The 21,173-nt window shown below is 40.3% G+C and overlaps 1 pseudogene; it reads right to left on the reverse strand.

Moving 5' to 3' along the window:
* Positions 1 to 17,223: 17,223 nt before the first annotated feature.
* On the reverse strand, positions 17,224 to 17,806 carry LOC118581952 (annotated as a pseudogene).
* Positions 17,807 to 21,173: the final 3,367 nt, after the last annotated feature.

The following is a 21,173-nucleotide window of genomic DNA, read 5'->3' on the forward strand; positions in this document are numbered from 1 at the left end:
AGGGCAAGAGTCAAGTGATTGAAGAAGCTGGATAAGTGGGCTAATGTTCAGATTTTCTCTGGGCCTTTCAATTAAAACATTTTAAATGTCATATTCTGTAGGTCTTTGAAGTATTTGAAGATCACCTATCTATCTAAAATATAGATATTTTATATCTGTTTGATCTTGAAAATAGACCAAAAGTTTGATTGTTATAGATGACTATTAACCTATATTTCTTTTTGTCCTAAATAGCTTTTTGTTTTGTTTTGCTTTGTTTTTGAGACAGGATTTCTCTGTATAACAGCCTTAGGTACCCTGTAACTAGTTCTGTGGACCAGGCTGGCCTTGAACTCACAGAGATCTGCCTGCTTCTGCCTCCTGAGTGTTGGGATTAAAGGTGTGTACCACCACCACCCAGCTTCTAAATAGCTTTTAAGTACTAAAACTTTACATTACATTTTTAAATGATTTGCATAGGTATAATACATTAAACAAGAATATACAGTATAACAAAAATAATCTTATTTGTATCATTATACAAAAATCTATACCAATGTAAAATATTTGAGACTAGTGGTTGTTTAAAAGTAGACTCAACAACTCCCCCTTTTTCTTTTTTAAAAAAAAGGTTTATTTATTTATTTTATGTATATGAGTACGATATCTGCAAGTACCCCTTTATTCCAGAAGAGGGCATCAGATCCCATTATAGATGGTTATGCACCACTGTGTGGTTGCCGGGAATTGACTCAGGACCTCTGGAAAAGCAGTCAGTGCTCTTAACTGCTGAGCCATCTCACCAGCCCCCAACAATCTTCCCTTTTATCCCATCATTTCTATACTATATCCCCCTTTTGCCCTTCAGAAAGAGATCCCTGAATCTAATCTTTGTTCAGCTTTTTTTCCTGACCATAACCAATAACAACTCGTAACCAACCACCCTAAATGATGACAAACACCCATAACCCACCAAATGACCAAAAACTACCCACCCCACCTCTTGGGAATGTGGGCATTGTGTTCTCTAGACTGCTTCCTGTTGTCTGGGGGCGACGGCATCTTTAGAGAACCTGAGAAAACTGGGATACTGGTCAAGTCCTGGGAAGACTAGCCATAGCATTTGTTGTCCAGTCTCTGTGCAATGGGAAAGTTCAGGGCTTATCTGAAGTCTTGGCCAGAATAATCTATGAGGCTAGACCCTCTCAGCCAGCAGCCTTGAAGCTATTCTGTATGCATAACTCTGAGGAAACTACAGCAGAGGCATTCTGAGAAGCTAGATTACCTGGGCTACCCCTTTTATTGGTGTCTGGTCCCCTTGTTCTGAAAAAAAAAACCCACAAACTTTCAAAGGTAACATACATATCATCATTAACACAAGTATGGACTGTGTGTTGTACACAAGCCAGCCAAAGATGATTTTTGTTTATGTTTTATCAGGTAAAATATATGTTACCTGTCTATTAGTTTTTCTAGGTTTATTTCTTTATGTCTATAGTTTGTATTTTCAGGGGTCTCCCCCTATCAAATCTGTTCCTCTTTAACCTAGAACAAATCTACAGCCTTTTGTTTTCTGTAGAAACAAAAGCATAACTTCTTTCCCAAAGCAATACATTTCCTGACTTCCATTTTAAAGTTAAGGCATTCCTAAAGTATCTGGGCTGGTTTAATTCAGCAGGTTCTTCCACAATCCAGTGTTTCTCAGAAGCTATCATTTTCTGTTTATTAGTATTCAAAAAAATCAAAATTAACAAAGCACCAAATAAGGTTCAAACTCCCAGTGTCCTATTTTCCATCCTTATGTCGCTTTTTTTTTTTTATTACTTTACTTTCTCTCTTTTTTTAAAAAAAATATACACTGGTGTTTTGCCTGCATATATGTCTGGGTGAGGGTATTGGATCCCCTGGAACTAGAGTTACAGAGAGCTCTGAACTGCCATGTGGGAATTAAACCTGGATCCTCTGGAAGAGCAGTCAGTGCTCCTAACCACTGAGAAATCTCCCCAGCCCCTACTTTACTCTCTTTTTAAAGACTTTATTGTCTTTATTTATTTTTGGTTTTTCGAGACAGGGTTTCTCTGTGTAGCTTTGCGCCTTTTCTGGAACTTGCTTTGTAGATCAGGCTGGCCTCAAACTCACAGAGATCTGCCTGGCTCTGCCTCCCAAGTGCTGGGATTAAAGGCGTGTGCCACCACTGCCGGGCAAGACTTTATTGCAAATAGCTCCCAACAGAACCCTTTTCCAGCCCTCAAGCATTTGCATTCCAATGCTCCTAGCAAGCTCTTCCTGACCCCTTCTTTCCTGTGCAGGTTTTGGGGTTAATGCTGGACTCTGGCACCAACATGGAGCTCTGAGGAGGAAGATTCTGGTCTTATGCAGAAACAGAATTGGAGAGGCTCACCAGTATGCCACCTCTTCCAAGCAGACTACCTGGAAACAATACTCAATTGGAAATACACTGTTACTATGGATCTATTCTTTATGACGGAGTTCTGGACCTTCTTCTCAGCCTCTCAGGACCTATGCTAGCTAGGGAGACATAAGGATGAGGGGTTGGCCAGTTCCCTTGGCGGCATGAGGTCAGATCGCACAGGGAGCAGGAGAAAATATTGTTATATAAGAAGGCACTATAACTTTTCCTCTGCGTTTGTGGTGTTGGAAAACTTGGTGAACCAAAGTTCTTGAAAAGAATAGCACCTTCCAGTGAACCTTCTGCTAGGCTCATTAACTGATGAGAACTTCAATGATTATGGAGAGGTTGGAGTGTTACAGGTACAGAGCATAATTACAATTTCTCATGGGCTATCTTTATCCTTCTTAATAGTCACTACTTATCACCTCTGTGTCTAGCCCAACATCATTGTGACTAATAGGTGAAACCTTTTGGAGAATATTAACAGACTACTAGATTCCACTGACCCAAAGGCTAAGCCTGCCATCAGATAGCATCTAAGGTCTGTAGCCTGAGCTTTTTCTACTACTGTAACTGCCTACCTGATGTTTCTACCAGTTCATTTGAAAAGTCCCCTGATTTATGGGTTTTTTGTTCTGTTACTATAAAATTTCACAAAACTGTTATTGGTTGGCACATGGTAGCCCAAATCTGTATTCCTGAGCCATGGTCACTCATATTTGGCTCCAGGATAAAATCTCTCTTATCCCATTTGAGGTGAGAGCTGTGTTTTTGCATATACAGTTATAGTACCCAAGTGTGGGACCCCAAGAGTGAATCACTTTTCATAGAAGGAGTCTAGCCAGGAACTAGCATAGAATTTTTTTTTAAGCTGAGGATCAAACCCAGGGCCTTGTGCTTGCTAGGCAAGCACTCTATCACTGAGCTAAATCCCCACATGGAATTTTTGTGTCCAAACCATTTGACATTATTCTTGAGGTAGATTTTGGTCCTGAGTGCTGGGATTAAAGGTGCATGCTGCCACCACAACTTTTGAGTTCTTTGTAAACCCACTGAGTGAAGTGGTAACGCCTGCGCTACCACCACCAGTCCACCATGTCTGAGCGAGGGGCTGTGGATCAAAAAACAGGGACAAGAGACAGTGGGTCATTCACCTCAGCAGAATGCTGAATGCTGTTTATTGAAGGAGGGAGGAGGCCTTAAATACAGGCTAATAGCCTGTAAGAGAACCCTGGAGGGCAGAAATTCACTACGGATGTTCTACATTCTTGCATTTAAGCTGTTTATACCAAATGCAGGATACATGAACCAAACCTCTGGTGAGCATTCAGGAAGAAGGAGACCAGCAGGGAATCAGCATAGGGAGGACATCTGGTCAAGGTCAGCAAACAAGGCAACAGTTACCCAAAATGGGGGGCCAGGGCCCTACAGGTCCCCCCTTTTTACTAAAAAAAACGAGCTTCTAGCTTCTGACTTAGGTTGTATGGGACATCAGCAGGTCACCTTACCCATCATGAAGACACCTGCCCAGGCCACACAGGCACTCTCTCTTAGGTTGGCAAGTGCCCTTCAGGAATTACCTGTCTCTGAATACTCATTATCATGCAGGCTCAACCGTGTGAGCTGTAGAGTTAACTGCTGCCAAAGATCTCAAAGTGGCACTGGGCTTGCAATCTGTGCGTTTGACACAGAAAAGACCAACAGAAGTCCTAACCCACCCATAGCCAGTAGGTTAAAGGCAACTGAGCCATTCCCTTCCTTAATGAGCCTTACTGCAAATTGGAGTCCTTGTAAGATGGTATCCCCAAAGCAAGTGGAACTTGAGTTTTATAAATTTATAACTTTCAAAGCCAATCAAAATGTATATAACTGCTGAATTAAATTTATCATGCCCAATAGAATGAAAGATTAATTAACTGTGGTAGCTATTTTTGCTGATAGGGTCTCCACTGTGCTAGCTGTAGTAACCAATTATGAAATAACAATCCCAGAAACAGTAGCAGCGTGGCCACCACTGCTATAATAGCAACAATGGCAGCAGTGATGTCAATTCTCTTCTGGAGTGTGTGAGCACCATCTGTGTGTGTATAACTGCCATGGTCCACTGGCATGGACACAACTCCAGGAACACAAACCACCAAGGCCCACTTTTCTTGATTCCAGCATGACTTAAGCTGGCAGCTCTGCAAAATGGCTACATTCAGGCTCACAAATTTTAAGGTATCTTCAAAAGAGACTAGTTGAATTTTAGGAGGCCAATAAATGTTGCACAAAGCCACTCCTGAAAAGGTAGGTACTATACCAGCTTGAAGAGAATTGCAAAAATGAAAAGGCTTAGCTGGCATGCTACTGTTAACAAATGGAGGTCAGTGACCTTCAGGGTTATCCTTAATCTCCAAGATGTCTGGGTGAGAAGTTCTCAAACATACTTGAAAAAACAGTTGCTATACATTACCTTCTGGAGAATCCAACCACATGGCTGCAGTTCCTAGGCTTATGTTAATGCTTGCCAAGGGTGGCTGTATTGGGCTGTCAATTCCCATTGGCATCAGAAGGGGAGAGTTTTTCACAAAGACCCAATAGGTCTCTGCCATGTTGGGATCTGGCAGCAGCCACAGGGCGCACACAGCACTCAGGAACCCAAAGAGGAACCTCATTGTCCTGAGGAAAGACACAAACAGAACCCCAGGCCCACACCAACACCAGATTGGGTTGCCTCCAAGTGCCAGTAGAAAGATCCTTTTAGGTGGGCAGTGGTGGCACATGCCTTTAATCCCAGCACTCAGGAGGCAGAGGCAGGCGGATCTCTATGAGTTTGAGGCCAGCCTGGTCTCCAAAATGAGTTCTAGGAAAGGAGCAAAGCTACACAGAGAAACCCTGTCTTGAAAAACCAAAAAAAAAAAAAAAAAAAAAGAAGAGAAAAAAAGATCCTTCCATTGCACTAGAGGATGATTTGTAACGGGAGCCTTCCAGTACTTAACTGCAGTGGATAGATATTCCAGCAGAATCAGCCAATAAAAAATTTAAAATATATAAAACAAGGAAAAGACTAGAATGTGGAGAGGAAAGATGAGCCCCTAGCTCCCCCTTTTTACTTTAGCAAAATATGTTTTTAAGGTATACTACTATATAGCTTGTCTTTGAGGATTATAAGGAGTACCAGTCTTATTTATTTATTTATTTTAAAGATTTATTTATTATGTATACAGCCTGTATGACTGCAGGCCAGAAGAGGGCACCAGATCTCATTACAGATGGTTGTAAGCCACCATGTGGTTGCTGGGAATTGAACTCAGGACCTCTGGAAGAGCAGTCAGTGTTCTTAACCTCTGAGCCATCTCTCCAGCCCCATACCAGTCTTATTAACAATAGAAAAATCTTGGTAGAATTTTGAAAATCCCATACAGCTGTATGCAGGACCATTATCAGTCTTTATGCATTTTGGCACTCCCATATAAGCAAAAGCATGGAGACAATGATTCTTTACATCTTTAACCTTTTCACCTGAATGGGCAGAGGCAAAAATTAGAGAGGAATATGTATCAATAGACACATAGACATATTGTAATTTTCCAAAGGAAGGCATCTGTGTGATGTCCATCTGCCACACATGATTAGGTAAAAGTCCAAATTAACTCCCAAATGAGGAACAGGTAAAAATTCAACACAAATAGGACATGATTTAACTATCTGAATGGCTTGTTCCCGGGTTATGCCCATATGATGAAGAGATCCAGCATTAAGATGATAATGTTGATGCAACTGAGTAGCCTTTTCAAAGGCAGAACAAATTAAATGTGACAGTCATACAAGTAATGGCATCAGCCCTCTGATTACCTTTGCTTAGAGGTCCAGGCAATTGAGTATGAGCTCTAATATGGCCACATAAAGGTTATGTGAGCGGGACTATATGAACCTTGCATTTGCAATAAATATTCATGAATGGGAGAGATGGACAGTATGTAGGCTGTTGTCTCCAAAGGCATAATTGCATGTACCACATATTGGCTATTAGTATAGATATTTATACACTCATCAGAAAACATCTGTAAAGGAAACAACAGTGCCTGTACCTCTGCCATCTTGTTGGAAGTGCCCTGGACTTTCATTCTCTTCACTATGTTACCAGAAACTACCACAGCAAAACCATGTGAAGTGCCATCAGTGAATATCACACAGGCCTGAGGAATAGGAGTCATCTGTACTATCTTGGGAAATATAACAGGATGCAATTTTTAAAATTGACACACATCATTGGAGGGGTAATAAGTATCAAACAGACCCTGCATGGAGCATGTCAATATGGCCCAATCACTATCATTAGCTTGCAACCATATTTGAGACTGGGTGTTTGGGGTCACCACAATATCTGGCTCCTTACCAAAAGTTTGAATACTTATCTTGATTCCCTTAAATATAATCTGAGCAACAGCCAGAGGATAAGGAGTAATGGTTTTTGCTGGAGAAGCTGGGGAATGTACCACAGAATAGGACCTGTCTGCCAAAACATTCCATTAGGTGAATGAGAAAACAAAAAATCAAATACAATAAGGGAGAAGAAAGATCTATATATTGCATGTGAGCCTGCTCCAGGGCCTCTTGCACACGTTGTAGGGCTGTACGCCCTATGCCCTTTAGCTGTTAATTCATGGGAAGATAAAGGATCAGGGTCACTCTTTAAGACATCATACAAAGGACAAAGTTGACCTGTTGGAATCTTTAAAGTGGATCGAAGCCATTGAATATCTCCCAGAAAGGCTTGGAAATCATTAAGCATGTGTAGCTGATCTGTATGCAGAGTAATCTTTTGTGGACGTATGCCTGTATGTAATAATTCATGACCAAAATAATGATAGGGAAAGGATACCTGTACTTTTTCTGGGACTATTTGTAAATTAGACATGCTAAGAACCTCTTGTAATTTAGAAAAGGCATCAAAAACAAGTTGTTTTTTTTTTTTTTTTATCTTTATCAGCCAGTAAAATATCATCCATATAAGTCAATCACAATTAAATGCCAATGTTTAGGAATTGCCACAGGGGCAGGCAAACCAGGCTGTGTTGCTCCCATGAGTAGCATAATTTTATTTACAACTCTAAGATCCTGTAATAGCCTCCTGACTTTTTGTAGAGGCCAGTTGGGATCTCAGGATTCTTGTGAAATTATAGATATATCTTGCACCAGAATCCAATAATCTTTCAATCCCATATAATTTTATTTTTAATTTATGCTGTTTATCATTGATAACTGTTTGTCAAAACACCTTTTTTCCTGTACTTACAAAGCCTCCAGTTCTACATATAGGTGCCACTTATCATTTAAAATATGAAAGCAATAATAATTGAGCAATTCTATCACCAGCTTCTATTTCTATGGTCATTTTTACATATGCCAGTTATAAAAGCATTAAATATAATCTCTATAGGATTTAAAGAGGTAACTTTATGCAATACTCTTCTAGAGTATTTTTTATAAAATCTTAAAAAGAAGATCCTTTTTTATAGATCCCAAGTAACACATTAATGTAAATTGCCAATTATTAACAATGTGGACCAAACAATTTACCTGTATTTTATTTACTGGAAAAATAATTTGTAACCTTTTTATCAGTAAGAGATTATTTTTATGAGTTTATCTTAGCAACAACATTATTTAATAAGCTAACAACCCAGTCCATTTCAGGTGTTATATTTCTATAGAAGTAAACCAAGAATTTCTAGAAAGCAACTTAAAGAGCAGAGCCAAATTTTCAGTAATGATCAACAGACAAGACCCTACCTAATATATAGTTCAAAATAATATATAGTACATTCTGTTCCTTTAGTTTATCTACTATGAGAATCAAACATTCATCCAAACATTTATTAAGATGGTCAAAAGAACAGAACATCTTTTCTCAGATCTTGGTGGGGCCTCCACTTGTAATGGTAATGCCTGCGCTATGGATCAAAAAACAGAGACAAGAGACAGTGTCATTCACCTCAGCAGAATGCTGAATGCTGTTTATTGAAGGAGGGAGGAGGCCTTAAATACAGGCTAATAGCCTGTAAGAGAACCCTGGAGGGTAGAAATTCACTACGGATGTTCTACATTCTTGCATTTAAGCTGTTTATACCAAATGCAGGATACATGAACAAAACCTCTGGTGAGCATTCAGGAAGAAGGAGACCAGCAGGGAATCAGCATAGGGAGGACATCTGGTCAAGGTCAGCAAGCAAGGCAACAGCTACCCAAAATGAGGGGCCAGGGCCCTACAACTGAGTCCATTCAGTGCTGCCAGTATGTGCATGTGGGTATAGCACTATCTACTGGCTACTATCAGGGACTGCATCCCTGAAGAAAACGACTCTCCTTCCCCTAGCAATTTCCAGTCACTCTAGGTCAGCAGTTGAATGGCCCTTTCTTGGGGTTGCATACCAGATCTTTACATTATGATTCATAACTATCAAAATCACCATTATAAAGTAGCAATGAAATAATTTTATGGTTAGGTGTCACCACAACATGAGAAACTGTATTCAAAAGTCACAGCATTAGGAAGGTTGAGAACCACTATCTACATTATCCATTGTGTTTGTTTGCTTTGAAGGCATTTTGGTTTTTAACCACTCAGTTTCTGGTTTGCTTTTAGACCTCTGTTAATTAGCTAGCATTCAGTCTGTTTTTCCTTGGACACTCTTTCCATATCAATTTAAAGAAGGGAGGAAGTGTTTGAAGAAAAACATATTTAGTACTCCAACTGGCTTTATGTTTGATAATTATGTTAATTGAACTTGCAAGTATTAATAAGGGGGGGGGTGATCTGAGTGTGGTGGCGCAGGCCTTTAATCCCAGCACTGGAGAGGAAGAAGCAGGCAGATATCTGTGAGTTTGAGACCAGCCTAATCTGTATAGCAAGTTCCAGCCCAGCCAAGGCTATATACGCATCGAAACCCTGTCTTAACAATAACAACATCAGCAACAGCAGCAGCAACAACAACAGAAAAGGCAACCTGACTTTATACTAACTGTAGGTAGAATTTTCCTGCCTGGCCCACGGTCAGGACAAATCTCTCTCACCCACCAGTCCCACAGCTGCTCAGACCCAACCAAGTAAACACACAAAGACTTACATTTTTTATAAACTGTATGGCCATGGCAGGCTTCTTGCTAACTGTTCTTATATCTTAAATTAACCCATTTCTATTAGTCTATAAGTTGCCATGTGGCTTGTGGCTTACCGGTATCTTAACATGTTGCTTCTCTTCATGGTGGCTGGCAGTGTCTCTCTGCCTCAGCCTTCCACTTCCCAGAATTCTCTTTTCTGCTTATCCTGGCTAAATTTCCTACCTGGCTACTGGTCAATCAGTGTTTTATTTATTAACCAATCAGAGCAACACATTTAACATACAGAACATCCCACAGCATTTCCCTTTCTCTTTTTTTCAAAAAGGAAGGTTTTAACTTTCACATAGTAAAATTACAGATAACAAAACAATTATCAAGCAAGAATTACAGTTACACTGTCTAGTCTATTTATAATATCTAGTCTATTTGTATTTGGCAAAATTAAAGAAGATATCCTATCATCTGTTTTCAGCCCACAGGCTTAGAGTCTCACAGTCACTTTTCTCAGTGTCCTGTAGAATGTCTGGCAGTTTTCTCTGTGAAGCAGGAACCTGAAGGACCATTTTGCCAAGCAAAGTTCAGTGGTCACCTTCCTATGGGTCCTGCATGTCCAGTTGATCAAGCAGTCCAGGCAAGAAGTTTCTTGCCCAAAGCTGTTTTTGCCAAGAAGAAGATAAACTCCATATATAGTGTCTTCAATGCCCATCCTCCTCTCTGAAGTAATTGGTGCTGCCAGGAGCAAACATGTCTCATTGTCCAGAAAGTCTACGTTTTAAAAAATATTTTAAATGCCATATTCTGTAGGTCTTTGAAGTGTTTTTAATTTATTTTGTGCACTTAACTAGAAGTCCTAGCAACAAAATAAAACATAGATGGACAGTGTTAATGCAAGAAATCCATGGAGTCTGCTTAAAGGGTGAAGGAATATATTGGGGGGAAAACCTCACTATAGTGCTAGAAATTTAAATTGTAGGGTCCTGGAAAGCTGAGGTACAGTCCAATGCTGTTCTGCTGCTGAGATGGTCCACACCATCCAGCCCACAAGAGAGAAGAGTACAGCCTATGTAAGGCTCAGGTCTTAAGGGTAGCCTTAAGCTATGCTCCAGGGGCACGTACTTCAAGGTCATAGGTAGGTAGGACAGTTACCTGCTACATCTCTAGGGGCAGTGTTACAAGGTCATAGACAGAATAGCTATCCACTACATCTCCAATTTTTATCTAAATAAGAAAGTTCTAACCAAATGCAAAATTATATATAATAGGAACAATTTTCAAGTATTGCCCAGGAGAGGGGAAAAGTAATAACATAAACAAAAATAGAAATACAACCAGCAAGAACAACATCAAACAAGACACTTGCTAAAATCCAGAAATGTCCTAAACATAGGTAAATGGCATGTTACAGAGATTGCTCCAATAGCTGTTCTATCTTAAAGAATCTAACTTTATTATCTGAAATGTTCTTAGCTAAGATATGAGAGGATTATAACTGTAACTATCTGGTCTTCAACCCCATCAAAGACCCAAGAAGGAAAATAATATTCCTGAGAAAACAGGAAGTGCAAACAAGCAATTTCTGAAAAACTGTGAGAATAGACAGAGACCGCTGGCAGCCTGAACAGTCAGTTGGTAGAACATGAGACTCTTAATCTCAGGGTCCTGGGTTTGTGCCCCACGTTGGGCACCAGATAATGTGAGAAATACATGGAGTCTGCTTAAAGGGTGAAGGAATTTATGGCGGGGAGGGGGAGAAACTCACTATATCATGGGAGATTTACTTTGGGTCCTAGAAAGCTGAAGTACAGTCCAACACTGTTCTGCTACTGAGATGGTCTGCACCACCCAGCCCACAATCAAGAGGAGAGTGCAGCCTATAGGATAGGTACTTCAAGGTCATAGGTAGGTAGGATAGTTACCTGCTACATGTCTAGGGGTGGTGTTACAAGGTCATGGACAGAACAGCTATCCACTACACAGTGTGCTTAACTGAAATTAAAAAATCATTAAATAAAAATAAATTACAAAAACTGGCAATATACAAAAATTAATAGGACCTCTAAAAATTAATCTAAGTTAAAAGGAAATGTTATAAGGCAGAGGCAGGCTGATCTCTATAAGTTTGAGGCCTGCCTGGTCCACATATGAATTCTAGGCCAGTCAAGGCTACATTGTGAGACCTTGTCTCAAAAAAACAAAAAGAATTACTTTTAAAATAATTTTAGTTGTGATGTCAAAACTAAAGATAAGCTCTGAGGACAATTCCTTTCTGTTATCTACCTTTCTCTGACCTTGCCTCTTCCTCTTTTGTTTTCTTTTTTTTTTCTCTTTTGTTTTCTAACAGGGCAAAATTTACATAAAAATTATTATGGGTAGAGAGAAAAGAATTCTCATGTTATATTAAAAATTCCCAGCTGGGTGCTGGTGGCACATGCCTTTAATCCCAGCTCTCGGTGGGGCAGAGGCAGGTGGATCTCAGAGTTTGAGGCCAGCCTGGTCTACATAGTGAGCTCCAGGACAGTCAGGGCTACATAGTAAGACCCTGTCTGAAAAAAAAAATATAAATAAAAATTCTGGGGACTGGAGAGATGGTTGAGAGTTTAAGAGCATAAACTTCTCTTATGAGGAACTGAGTTTGGTTGCCAGCATCTAGGTTGAGTGATTTACAACTGCCTGTAACTCCAATTCTAGGGAAATCTGGTGCCTCTGACCTGTACTCACATATACATACCTATACACAAATATAAACATACATACAATTAAAAATAAACCTTAAAAATATCTCACTTGGGGGCTAGAGAGATGGCTCAGAGGTTAAGAGCACTAGCTGCTCTTTCAGAGGTCCTGAGTTCACTTCCCAGCAACTACATGGTGGTTCACAACCATCTATAATGAGATCTGGTGCTCTCTTCTGGCATTCAGACATACATGCAGGCAGAACATGGTGTACATAATAAACAAGCAAACAAACACATAAATCTTTAAAAGATATCCCATTTGTGGGGTTGGAGAGATGGTTCAGTGGTTAAGAGCACTGGCTGCTTTTCCAGAAAACTCAAGTTTGGTTCCCAGCATCTACATGGCAGCTCAGTGTCTGCAACTTCAGTTCCAGGGAATCCAATGCCCTCATCTGGCCTCTGTGGGCACCAGGCACACAGGATACACACACACACACACACACACACACACACACACACACACACACACATGCACACACACACACACACACATATATGCAAAACACTCAAACATAAAAAAGTCATATTTATAAAAGCTACTTTTCTTTTGGAAGCCCATATCAACTCTTAGAAATATATTTTTTTCTCTGTCCCTCTTCTTAAAATTTAAAATATATTCTTTTTTTGTTTGTTTGTTTGTTTTTTGAGACAGGGTTTCTCTGTGTAGCCTTGGCTGTCCTGGAACTTGCTCTGAAGTATATTCTATTTAGTTTTAAAAAATTATACTTCCTTACCTGCTCTGCCTCTGTATCTCTCTGTGTCTGTCTGTTGCTCTCTCTGTCTCTTTCTGTGTGCCTCATGTATTTGGGTAACCCTGGATGCCAGAAGAGGGTGGTGGAATCCCTGGAGCTGAAGGTGCAGTCAGATATAAGCTGCTTGCCCTGTGTGCTGAGACCTGGTCCTCTGCAAAAGCAGCAAATGATCTTAAGTCCTGAACCATCTCCTCAGCCCCTCTATTTTCTCTTTGAGCAGCTTTTTTTTCTTCTCTTAACCCTCCTGCTTATGCTTATGTTCAAATATCTTAATTATACTGATTAGTCCTAAAAGTCTTTTCAGTGTCAAAACCAGTGCTTCTGGTTTGATCTTAGTTAAGATCCCTAAAAGTCTAGGGAAACTCCTTAGGCTGCTAAAGGTGAGGCAATATAAACAATAGCTATGTCTCTTGTCTCCTCACCACTATCATTTTGAAAGCTCATGCTGAGATTCAACTTAAAGTATTGTTAGTGAATGTGCCAGACTATCAGTGACTGATCTGTCCTGATAAATTGTGGTTTGTATATTGCTGCAAGCCACAATTACCCTTTGCACTGTGTATTAGCATTTTCAAAAGCCAGAGATTCAATTATTATCTGTATAGCTTCTGAATTGGTATCGTTCTATTTAATGCTGAAAACAGCCTTTGTAAGAAATTAGTGAAGGTTTCTTTTGGGCCCTGTATAACATTTGTAAATGACTCGATTTTCCTTCCTACTTCTTCAATTCTGTTCTAAGCATTTAAGGCTGCCATTCAGCATAAAGCCATGTATGGTCATCATATAGAGATTGCCTTTCTAGATTAGCATAATATCCCTCTCCAAGAAGGATATTGATCTTGGGATTTCCATACCTCTAGCCCTACTTCATTGTTGTTAAATGGTCTAAGCCTCACCCTTCCACTAGGTCCTCCATTGTAATTGGGGACCAGCTTCTAAGATAGCTGTAACCAAATCTCTCCAGTCTTGAGGGATAGTTCTATTATAAGTTGACCATGAATTTAGTATCTGCTTCACAAACAGGGAATGCATACCATATGATACTATAGCTTCTTTGAATCTCCTTAAATCTAACATTTGCACAGGAGTCCAGTCAGCTCTTACACAGCCTTGAGCATTTGGCGGTTCCTGTAAGGTTACTGGATAGATTAAGGTTGGCTGTTTGAAAACCATATGTAGTTAGAGTTTTCCTGCCTGGCCTAGAGTCAGGACAAATCTCTCTCACCCGCCAGACCCATAGACACTCAGAAACAACCAAGTAAACACACAGAAACTTAGATTGCTTACAAACTGTATGGCCGTGCCAGGCTTCTTGTTATCTACGTCTTCTATCTTAAGTTAACCCATTTCTATTAATCTATACTTTTCCATGTGGCTTGTGGCTTACCATTACCTTACATCCTCCTAGTCATGGCAGCAGCTGGCAGTGTCTCTCCACCCTAGCCTTTACTTCCCAGAATTCTCTCCTCTCTTGTCCCTCCTATACTATCCTTTCTGCCTGGCTACTAGCCAATCAGCACTTTATTTATTTTAACCAATCAAATCAACACATTTGACATACAGAACATCCCACAGCAACCATAGGCTGTTTTTCTGTAACTGTATAATGCCATGCTGAGATTGGTTCACCTTTGAATTCCTCTATCTGGGTCTGAATTTCTCTATGATCTGTTTTAACAAATTTATCTAAAATTTTTATCTTGGCACTCACATTAACCAACTTTTTTAAACGATAAAACAGAAATAATCAAGCCAATATTTATAATTAACATTACATAAATCCCATCTACATTAATTATCCTCTCATTTAGTTGTTCCATTTCCAGACTGTCAATTGTATTATCAAAGAACAAATTCCCTCCATTGTAAAATGTTTCCCATTTTTTAATTTGGGGAAAAATTCTTTTTTAACTAATTTCTTCCTTTAAGAATTCCCAACTGTCTCACCAAATCTACTGACAATCACAATTCAGACGTGAGGCTGACTGCTTCTGCATAGAACAGTAGAAGCCTGAGTGGGTTTCAAGGCAGCTATCTAGCTGTCAGCCCAAGATGGGGATCCAGGCAGAGCCCACAACCTACCAGGAAAGAAGAAGCCAAAGAGCCAGTCATCTGCACAAGCGAATTCAAGAAAGAAGCTTTTGGAGCCCCCTCCCCCCAAAAAAACCCCCAACAAACTAATGGAGTTCATTGCAGAGAGGCTACAACAAAAACTAGCTAGCAAGTTATGGACTCTGGCCCATGTCGGGTGGAGACTCCAGCTGTAGGTCTGGGACCTACAAGGCCACAGACAAGTGGCTTTTTCATGAATTAGTGCCTCACACATTGGATGCCAGATGTTCAAATTTAAAAGGTCTTTTAATAAAAAACCCAGAGCTAGATATCAGGGCGAAAGCTGAAAGATCAGAGAAGCAGAGCACCCAGCCACTTGTTCTTACCTCTATGAAATCCTTAGTTTAAAAAGAGTGAGTTTCATGCCGGGCAGTGGTGGCGCACGCCTTTAATCCAAGCACTCAGGAGGCAGAGGCAGGCGGATCTCTGTGAGTTCGAGGCCAACCTGGTATTCAAAGCGAGTTCCAGGAAAGGCACAAAGCTACACAGAGAAACCCTGTCTCGAAAAACAAACAAACAAACAAACAAACAAACAAACAAACAAAGAGTGAGTTCCTGTTTCCTCACACCTTATACCATTCTCTGCCCTGCTATATTACTTCCTGGGATTAAAGGCATGTGTGCTTCCCAGTACTGGGATTAAAGTTGTATGCCACCACTGCCCGGCTCTATTTCCAGTGTGGTCTTGAACTCACAGAGATCCAAATGGATCTCTGCCTTCCAAGTGATAGGAATAAGGGTTTAGGCCACCACTGCCTGACCTCTATGTCTAATCTAGTGGCTGGTTCTGTCCTCTGATCTTCAGGCAAGTTTATTAGGGTACATAATGTATCACCACAGTTGCATTTGTTTAACTCTGTGAAGCTGTGTTACTTTGCCTGTCTAAAGCACCTGATTGGTCTAATAAAAAGCTGAATGACCAATAGCAAGGCAGGAGAAAGGATAGGTGGGGCTGGCAGGCAGAGAGGATAAATAGGAGGAGAAATCTGGGAGGAGAGATCAAAGGGCAAGAAAAAGAAGAAGAGAAGGACATCAGAGGCCAGCCACCCAGCTACACAGCAAGCCACAGAGTAAGAAGTAAATAAAGGTATACAGAAATAGAGAAAGATAAAAACCCAGAGGCTATGGTGACATTTTATTTGTACTGAAATGTGATTTTATTTGTATGTAATAAAGTTACCTTGGGGTCAGAACAAGCTATAGCAGAAGCTAGGCAGTGGTGGTTGCATGCCTTTAATCCCAGTTATTGGGAGGCAGAGCTAGGTGGATCTCTGTGTTTTCAAGAATACAGCCAGCATGGCGACACACGCCTTTAATTTCAATACCAACCATAGAAGACTTGGAGGTCTGTACAGACAGGAAGTGATGAGGAGGTCATGTGGTTGGGTTTACAACTAATGAGAAGGCAGAACAGAAAGTCTATAAAAAAGACAGGACACAGGAAATAGGCTCTCTGGCGGAGAGGAAAGACAGCAGCAGCAGTGAAGGGTAAGGTTTTCAGCTCTCAGCTATTGCTCTGACCTCTTGGCTTTTAACTCTGCACAGAGGCAAAAGATAGATGGGATAATTTAAGTTAAGAAAAAAACTGGCTAGGAATAGCCAAGCCAAGGCCAGGTATTCATTAAAAAGAATAATCTTCCATGTGATTTATTTAGGACCTGGGTGGTGGGCCCCACCAAGAGTAAAGAGCCAAAAGAGTTATTTTAAAAAACAACTGGGGTTGGGGATTTAGCTCAGTGGTAGAGTGCTTGCCTAACAAGCGCAAGGCCCTGAGTTCGGTCCTCAGCTCCGCAAAAAAAAACAACAACAAAAAACAAAAAACAAAAACAAAAAAACCCAACAACCCCCCCCAAAAAAACAAACAAAAAAACCCCAAACAACTACAAGACAGGCAGTGGTGGCACACACCTTTAATCTCAGCACTTGGGAGGCAGAGGCAGGCGAATCTCTGTAAGTTCGAGGCCAGCCTGCTCTACAAAGTGAGTTCCAGGTCTCCAAAGCTACACAGAGAAACCCTGTCTCAAAAAACCATTAAAAAAAACCCCAAAACCAAACCAACCAACCAAACAAACAAACAAAAATGTTTGTTACCTACAGTTTGTTACCTTTACTCATAACAAAAATGTCATCTCTCAATGTGAACCACATCAAAAGGGCCTGGATCTTCCTCTCTGTTGATGATAGTACCAATTCTTCCCAATTTAGCATCCCCAGTGTTAGTAGTGTCAAATTTGATGGAGTCAGTTATCTTGCTTGTCTCCAAATCAGACTGAATGGGTCAAGGTAACAAATGGTTTGAACACCATGGGTCACCAGATATGGAATTTATTTGTGCCCACAAAGATCTTTCTTACTTTGAAAAACTTGCACTTTGCCCCATCAAGTATAATATGATGAACAGCAAAGTGCCCCTTGGTGTCATAGATCAGTCAGAAGTTCTCTCCAGTCTTGTTAATGCTCATGACATCTAAGAACCCAGTATGTTACATTATATCTATCCTGACTTTGCCAACAATCTTAATGAAAATTAAGCATTTTTTTTTTTTTACTTCCTCTCTGTCAAAGCACATAAGTCTGTTCCTTAGAAAAATGATAAAAGGTAGAGATTCTTTCAGCTTGTGGGAACCAGTGGATGGACAAGGAACAAACACAAAGGTCTGTTTATTCAGTATCCAATGTTTTGGAAATGTGATGTCTCTTGGGACCATGAACCATGGCTGCATTTGTCCCTTTCTTTCTTGCCTGTCTTCTCTGCTTTCATCATATCATATAATATTATTCTGATAATTATTACTTTGTTTTGTTTTTGAGACAAGGTCTTGTAAGTGGATTTTTTCTGTCTCACTAGCCAACTCCCAAATAACCACACAGAGACTTATTAATTATGAAAGCTCAGCTGATAGCTTTGGCTTATTTCTAACTATCTCTTGTAACTTAAATTAACCCATTATTAATTTACTTTCTGTCTCGTGGCTCTAATACCTCATCTCCATAGTGCCTATACTGCTAGCTCTGTATCTCATGGTGTTGTCTTTCTTCTTCTCAGCATCCTCTCTGTCCCGAATATCTCACCTACCTATTGGCTGTTCAGATTTTCATTAAACCAATCACAGTGACATATCTTCACACAGTGTAAAGGAATATTCCACAACATTGTATGCCATCACATCCTATTTCTTTGCATTTAGTAAAGCTAATAGCATAGAAAAAGGGAAACTCTGCTGGTTTCTTCCTCTACAATGCTCTGAGAAAAATTCTATAACTTTTTTTTTTTCCAAGACAGGGTCTCTCTGTGTAGCCCTGGCTGTCCTGGAACTGGCTCAGTAGCCCAGTCTGGCCTTGAACTCAGATCTGCCTGTCTCTGCCTTCCCAGTGATGGGATTAAAGGCATATATCACCACTGCCAGGCCAAATTCTATGACTTTTAAGGTCAAAATAGGTGAATTTAGACTCCATACATTTCATTTCATGAGAGGTTAAAAACCCAACTGCTGTACATGTCTGTGTTTTTAAACCTTACACTGGATAGGATTGCATTAGGTGGGTAGATGATGTGTTACTCAGGAATCTACAGTCTTTTATTTCCTTCCCCTCTTCTTTCCTTTAGATACACAGCAAGACGCCTTTAATCCCAGCGCTCGAGAGGCAGAGGCAGGTGGATTTCTGTGAGTTTGAGGCCAGCCTGGGCTACAGAGTGAGTTCCAGGAAAAGGTGCAAAGCTACAGAGAGAAACTCAAGCATAGGAAATATAATTTAGCTTTACTATAAACTAAAAGAGTTAAAAGCTTTGGCCTAAAGCCACACTGAGAAAGATATTTCCGTCTTATCATCAGTAAAGGCAGCTACCTACTCTATCTAACTTCAAATAGGAATTAGATATTACCTAAATATATATGACTAGCTTTGCATTTTTACTTCATGCTTTTACTGGGTGTCTATTTGAGTCTTAAGCCTTATCAACAATCATGTTAGCCTCTCTGTCTTTAACATGTAAGAATTAAGTTATGCTGTCTTTAAGATGTTAATTTTCTACCTTGTTCTAAGAAGAGTCATAACATTAAAAATACAAAAAAGTACAGATTTGGGATTAGTAACTTTTCATGCTTTTAGAAAAAATAATCAAGCTGCCTGTCTAAGTTCAACTGATAAATAATAAATCTAAATCAGAACTACAAAATCTTGGGTATTAAAATTTACCTTTATGGCTCTTTTGGGTTCTGCCTCCAAGATGACTGAAGAAGAAAAAGGAGGAGAAGAGAAGGAGGAGGAGGAAGAGGAGAGGAGAAGGAAAAGGAGAAGGAGGAGAGGAGGAGGAGGAGGAGGAGGAGGAGGAGAGGAGGAGGAGGAGGAGGAGGAGGAGGAGGAGGAGGAGGAGGAGGGGGGAGGGGGAAACAACAATAGTGTTGCCAAAAAGGGCTGCAGCTATCATATCAACTGTGCCTGGTATGTGCCAAGGACAAAGTCATTAAGAAGTTCATCATTGAGGGACAGATAGATGGCTCTAGTGGTTAAGGGCACTTACTGCTTTTGAAGATGGCCTAGGTTTGTTTCTAGCACCAAAAATGGCAACTCACAACCACCAGTAACTCCAGTTCAAGGGGATCTGATATTTTTTTCTGGTCTCCCTAGGTACCAGGTACACATCAGTCTATCCTTCTAAGTATAGTTTGCATGTTACATACATTCAGGCAAAACACTCATATACACAAAATAAAAATAAAAATTTTTTGTTGTTGTTTTTTTGTTTTTTTGAGACAGGGTTTCTCTGTGCAGTTTTGGAGCCTGTCGTGGATCTTGCTCGGTAGACCAGGCTGGCCTCGAACTCACAAAGATCTGCCTGCCTCTGCCTCCTGACTGCTGGGATTAAAGGTGTGTGCCACCACTGCTGGGCTAAACTAAATAATTCTTAAAAAGAAGTTCATCATTCAGGACATATTAGAAGCTGCTGCCTTCGGGGACATTTCCAAAGCAAATATCATTTTTCTTTGACATATATGTACTTTGCTTCCAAAGCTCTATAACAAACTTCATTGTTGCATTAATGTGTGAGATCTCATGAGCTGTGCCTTTCACAGCAAGGTGATCATGAATTGATCTCTTGAAGCTGGGATACCCCATTATAATTTACACCTGCTAGTCAATGACCTCCATCAAAGCCCATGTAAAGAGTTGGCTTCATTAATCAGGTGGTTGTGCAGGCCTTTAATCCCAGCACTTGGGAGGCAGAGGCAGGTGGATATTTGAGAGTTTGAGGCCAGCCTAGTCTACAAAGCAAGTTCCAGGACAGCTAAGGCTACACAGAGAAACCCTGTGTCTTAGGGCTTTTACTGCTGTGAAGAGACACCATGACCATGGCAACCTTATAAGGGAAACATTTAATTAGGGGGGCTCACTTACAGTTTCAGAGGTTCAGTCCATTATCATAATGCCAGGGAGCATGGTGGCATGCTTTCTGCCCTTCACTGCCTAAGCTTGGCTGTCCTGAAACTAGATCTCTAGACCGGGATACCCTCAAACTCAGAGATCTGTCAGCCTCTACCTTCCCAGTACTGAGATCAAAGGCATGCACCACCACACCTGTCTCTAATCTTTTCTTTAGTTCCTTTTCACAAGTTGGAAACTTAGCTGGGTGGAATCTTGCCTTGAGGTCACCACTCCCTTTATTCAATTTCTTAATCCATTTATCTTCTTGAACACAGGACTTAGCTCAATTCCACTTCCTGGTGCTCTTTTTCTCCTCAAAAATTACATTTTTAAATTTACCCTGCTCAGCTTGCTCCTTTTTGTTTTAAATCTTCATTAGAGTGACCACTAATAACCACATGACAAAATCTATACTAGACTGTTTGAGATTTCTTCTGCAAAGGGAATTAAACCAAAACTCTTCACTTTAGCCTCAGTCAGACTCTTTGGACAAGGGCAAAAAGCAGCCATATTTTTTACCAAAATATCCCAAGAACAATCTCTAGGCAACATACTAAAATTCTTCTCTGAAACATCTTGAGTGACCCCCTAACAGCTCAAATAACTCTTTGCACCTCTGTTCCTATGCTTCTACTAGTGTGGTCCATTAAG

This window comes from Onychomys torridus, chromosome 4 (assembly GCF_903995425.1).
Source record: "Onychomys torridus chromosome 4, mOncTor1.1, whole genome shotgun sequence".
NCBI classification, from domain to species: domain Eukaryota; kingdom Metazoa; phylum Chordata; class Mammalia; order Rodentia; family Cricetidae; genus Onychomys; species Onychomys torridus.